The sequence below is a fragment of the Benincasa hispida genome, unplaced genomic scaffold, assembly GCF_027475165.1.
Source record: "Benincasa hispida cultivar pf3 unplaced genomic scaffold, pf3_genome.v1.1 HicScf1848, whole genome shotgun sequence".
Lineage (NCBI taxonomy): Eukaryota > Viridiplantae > Streptophyta > Magnoliopsida > Cucurbitales > Cucurbitaceae > Benincasa > Benincasa hispida.
The window spans coordinates 751,414-757,522 of record NW_028326240.1 but is presented as its reverse complement, the minus strand read 5'-3'; positions in this window follow the sequence as shown (position 1 = coordinate 757,522).

Genomic DNA, 6,109 nt, shown 5'->3' with positions numbered 1-6,109 from the left:
GAGGAAGCTTTTCGTGGCGATGGCCAAATTAGGGTTTTGAGTTCGTGACCTTTTCAAGATGAGGAATTACGTGAAGAACATTGCTCTTTAAGGGTTAGTATTGAAGGAACCAGTTAAGATTCAGAGCGAAAGTAGTATTGAAGGAACCAGTTAGCGAAAGTAGGGATCGGTTCCAAATCCCAATTTTTATAGAACGTAAATTTTATGGAAACAATATGCATAAAAATAAAATTTTACAACATGCTTATTATAACAAAAAAGAAAAGAGATAAGGAGACTTACCCTTGAAGATCTTTTTCTTCACGTGAATCCTCTTCGATCTAGAACAATCACGATAAAAAATGTAAATCAAAATGACCACGAACTCGAAACCCTAATTTGGACACAATCAATTAGAGCCTTCTTATTCTTTGGGAGTAGAATCACATGAGTTTGTGATCTCTGTGATTTTTGGAGAATGAAAGGAGAATTGGGAGAGGAGAAGAGAGATTGAGAATTTTTCTCAGAACCTTTTTTTTGTGTCTCATCTCCTCTGTCAAATGAAGAAGAAGATGAAAACCATCCCAACCACCCATTCACACAACGTGGGTTGAGAGAGAATAAGCGGAAGTTATTTCCCTCATTAAACAAAATTCAAAATTAAAATAAATTAATTTTAATATATATATATATATACTATATTATCCATATAGAACAAAAGAACAATAAGTTTTAAATATTGTAACACATCAATGTAACCTATAGTTTTAATTCTCCTCAGAATTAATATAAATCTCATTTATATTTAATTTAATTATATGAATCAAATTCATATAATTAATATTTGAATCATATTCAAATATTTATTTCCTCTCAAATAAACTTTATATTATAATGTATCATATATAATTAAATTAAATTATTTATATCACATATAATTAATTCTCTCAATTAATTTGAATAATTCAAATTAATCCAAAATTTGATTCTCATTTAATCCCTGTTGAGCTATAGAGAGGACCTCATGGACCTGAAGTTTGAAGTTCCAATGATACTTGAATAATTAATTAAACTCCATTAATTATATTATTCAACATCGATTAACTGTTGGACACTCTACTAAAGACCGATAGTTGCACTCTTCGCACTACAGATATATTTTTGTGTCCATTGGATATAACCAGTGAACAGTGTGATAACCTTTCATAAATTGTTCGTAAGTACAGCTAGGCCAGAATTACTTTTTTTCCTCTATAGTTACATCTAACTTCTTAAGTACCACTGATCCCTTTAATGAACAATAAATCATAGTCCAACTATGACTAAACCCCTATCGGGCTAGGAGAGGATGTGACGCCACATTGTTCAAGCCTTATAATAAGCCCTTAAGAGAACAATTTATCTACTTACTCCAACATTGGGAAAGGAGTGAATTTTGTCTTGTGTAGCTGTGTTCCCAGTTCTATAATCCAACGAATCCCTAAAATGGTAGGCTTATTGAGTCGGCGATCTGACCATTCTCATCCATACAAATCAAAGGACCGCTCTTATGGGCAAGACTTCACAACTCATTCAGGATCCAGGCTATATCACCTATGGTCATCCTAGTGAAATGTAAGTCTTTATTATGAACGACGTTATATAATGAGACTAAATCATTTCGTGGTCCGGATCTTATACAAATTTCTTTGTATAGAATTCCTCACCCATATATCCACATGAATGATTAGGATGAGATCATTTGTAACACTTTACAACAATTGTAACATCTACAAAGCAGGTCGTACTTGAGTGTCACCAGGATAAGATATCCAACATTATCCATCTACCTACAACCATTTAGGTTATCACTTAACATGATCCTTTTGTGTGTCTCTACATACATGTTTAAGCTACAGAAGATAACCTTGGATGTTAATCTATTGGTTTGTGGGTTTAAATGCTACTAAATGTCAAATAAAACATCTCCATATTTATTAAATAAATAAAATATTTGTACGATATAATTACAAACTACATGACCCTACGAGATTTTGGGACATCAAGCCCAACAAGTATTTTCTTTTTCTATTTTCTCAATTTTCATATTTAGCATGTTGTAAATTAAATTAAATGCATAATGTTCTGTATGAGTCTGTAAATTTGTAATAAAATTGAATTTGGGACCCATCCTTGCTTCCGCTCTGAACCTTGACCGGTTCCTTCAATAATTATATTGGGATTATCCTTTAACTCACTAGGATGGAGCGTGCGTGACATGCGACGTTAGGATTTTGCTAGAGTTGACAACCTTTCTTGCTTTGGTTTCCTAGTGAAGCTGGAGGGATTCCTTTTGGAATAGAATTGTGTCCTTCTGAATTTAGTGTATGTCCTGTTGAAATTTAAATATAATTTTTAGCTAGAGTTTTACCTCAAGAGACTACCTGATTCAGATGAAGATGGTGTTCAAATTTCTATTGTTTACTTGTCTTAATCTCAAGCTAGAAAGTACTTACTTTAGCATTAGCCGTAAAATCATGTCCAACGATCTTTCCATGGTCAAGATTACAAAAGGAAGACCAAAAAGCTAAAAATTAATTGTCGTAGATGATGAAAAGGAAAAAAAATGAGTAGTGATTTGCCTAAAACTACCATCAGAATCAAAAGTTATGACCCAATTATGATCCTTTCTATTTAAAGCCGCACGAAGGCGCTGCGACACCATTCCAAACTGTTGTTAGGAGGGGGGTGTAAGCAAAACCTGAGACAATCGATGAAAACTACCTGAACCTGTCGTTGGTTTCGTTTCTGGTTTGGCTGCAGCTTGGAGTGATTGGAAATCGATTAAAATGGATCGACTGTTTTCCCACTAGGCACACCAATTATCAATTTTATTTTTCAATTTCCGTTTTCTAACATAACCCAACCTACACTCTATACAAGTACAAATGTCAAATGGTGGTTCCATTCAAAGAAGAGGAAAAAAACAGGCCTGTTGACGTGTTGGAGTGGTGTTGTACAACTGTGAACTACCATTGAGCTATTCAGGTATGACTTTGACTCATCTTCTTCAATTTTTCTTCCTCATCCTATATCTCTGTCCTGCTTCCTTCACAACCCAAACCCAATTTTTCAATTTCGTAAAACTTAATATTGAATTCATTTTTTTCATTCTATACTTTATATGTTATATTCTTTCTATATTTCATTTTCAAAAAAATTCCCACATTTTCAAAATTGAGATTGAAACTTAAATATAAAAACTAAATCTATTCATGTTTCTTAATTCTTTAATGACTTTGGTTTGTCTTTTAAATATAAAAAGCTAAAGTATGAACACACAATTTTATACAATAAATTGAAAACCAAAATTGGTTTTTAGCTTCCATCTTTTAGATTTCTTCCATTAAATTTTTCAGTTCAAACTCTAATTTTGTATGGTAAAACGAGCCGAATCAAGCCACTTGCACCTTTAGCTTCTGACCCACCCTTCATGGTACGGGTGTTCAAAAAAACTCAATGATCTAAAAAATCGATCAACCCAACCCATCCTATTTGCGCAAATAGGTTTGGGTTGGGTTGATCGATTTTTTTAGATCATTGAGTTTTTTGAACACCCGTACCATGAAGGGTGGCGTCAGAAGCTAAAGGTGCAAGTGGCTTGATTCGGCTCGTTTACCATACAAAATTAGAGTTGAACTGAAAATTTAATGGAAGAAATCTAAAAGATGGAAGCTAAAACCAATTTTGGATTTCAATTTATTGTATAAAATTGTGTGTTCATACTTTAGCTTTTATATTTAAAAGACAAACCAAAGTCATTAAAGAATTAAGAAACATGAATAGATTTAGATTTTATATTTAAGTTTCAATCTCAATTTTGAAAATTGTGGGAATTTTTTTGAAAATGAAATATAGAAAGAATATAACATATAAAGTATAGAATGAAAAAAAATGAATTCAATTTAAGTTTACGAAATTGTAAAATTGGGTTTGGGTTGTGAAGGAAGCAGGACAGAGATGAAAAGGAAAATTGAAGAAGATGAGTCAAAGTCATACCTGAATAGCTCAATGGTAGTTCACAGTTGTACAACACCACTCCAACACGTCAACAGGCCTGTTTTTTTCCTCTTCTTTGAATGGAACCACCATTTGACATTTGTACTTGTATAGAGTGTAGGTTGGGTTATGTTAGCAAAACGGAAATTGAAAAATAAAATTGATAATTGGTGTGCCTAGTGGGAAAACAGTCGATCCATTTTAATCGATTTCCAATCACTCCAAGCTGCAGCCAAACCAGAAACGAACCAACGACAGGTTCAGGTAGTTTCATCGATTGTCTCAGGTTTTGCTTACACCCCCCTACTAACAACAGTTTGGAATGGTGTCGCAGCGCCTTCGTGCGGCTTTAAATAGAAAGGATCATAATTGGGTCATAACTTTTGATTCTGATGGTAGTTTTAGGCAAATCACTACTCATTTTTTTTCCTTTTTCATTCATCTACGACATTAATTTTTAGCTTTTTGGTCTTCCTTTTGTAATCTTGACCATGGAAAGATCGTTGGACATGATTTACGGCTAATGTAAGTACTTTCTAGCTTGAGATTAAGACAAGTAAACAATAGAAATTTGAACACATCTTCATCTGAATCAGGTATGTCTCTTGAAGGTAAAACTCTAGCTAAAAATTATCTTAAATTTCAACAGGACATACACTAAATTCAGAAGGACACAATTCTATTCCAAAAGGAATCCCTCCAGCTTCACTAGGAAACCAAAGCAAGAAAGGTTGTCAACTCTAGCAAAATCCTAACGTCGCATGTCACTCGCACGCTCCATCCTAGTGAGTTAAAGGATAATCCCAATATAATTATTGAAGGAACCGGTCAAGGTTCAGAGCGGAAGCAAGGATTGGTCCCAAATTCCAATTTTATTACAAATTTACAGACTCATACAGAAACATTATGCATTTAATTTAATTTACAACATGCTAAATATGAAATTGAGAAAATAGAAAAAGAAATACTTGTTGGGCTTGATGTCCAAAATCTCGTAGGGTCATGTAGTTTGTAATTATATCGTACAAATATTTTATTTATTTAATAAAATATGAGATGTTTTATTTGACATTTAGTAGCATTAAACCCACAAACCAATAGATTAACATCCAAGGTTATCTTCTGTAGCTTAAACATGTATGTAGAGACACACAAATGGATCATGTTTAAGTGATAACCTAAATGGTTTATGGTAGATGGATAATGTTGGATATCTTATCCTGGTGACACTACAAGTACGACCTGCTTTGTAGATGTTACAATTGTTGTAAAGTGTTACAAATGATCTCATCCTAATCATTCATGTGGAGATATATGGGTGAGGATATTCTATACAAAGAAATTTGTATAAGACCGGACCACGAAATGACTAGTCTCATTATATAATGTCGTTCATAATAAAGACTTACATTTCACTAGGATGACCATAGGTGATATAGCCTGGATCCTGAATGAGTTGTGAAGTCTTGCCCATAAGAGCGGTCCTTTGATTTGTATGGATGAGAATGGTCAGATCGCCGACTCAATAAGCCTACCATTTTAGGGATTCGTTGGATTATAGAACTGGGAACACAGCTACACAAGACAAAATTCACTCCTTTCCCAATGTTGGAGTAAGTAGATAAATTGTTCTCTTAAGGGCTTATTATAAGGCTTGAACAATGTGGCGTCACATCCTCTCCTAGCCCGATAGGGGTTTAGTCATAGTTGGACTATGATTTATTGTTCATTAAAGGGATCAGTGGTACTTAAGAAGTTAGATGTAACTATAGAGGAAAAAAAGTAATTCTGGCCTAGCTGTACTTACGAACAATTTATGAAAGGTTATCACACTGTTCACTGGTTATATCCAATGGACACAAAAATATATCTGTAGTGCGAAGAGTGCAACTATCGGTCTTTAGTAGAGTGTCCAACAGTTAATCGATGTTGAATAATATAATTAATGGAGTTTAATTAATTATTCAAGTATCATTGGAACTTCAAACTTCAGGTCCATGAGGTCCTCTCTATAGCTCAACAGGGATTAAATGAGAATCAAATTTTGGATTAATTTGAATTATTCAAATTAATTGAGAGAATTAATTATATG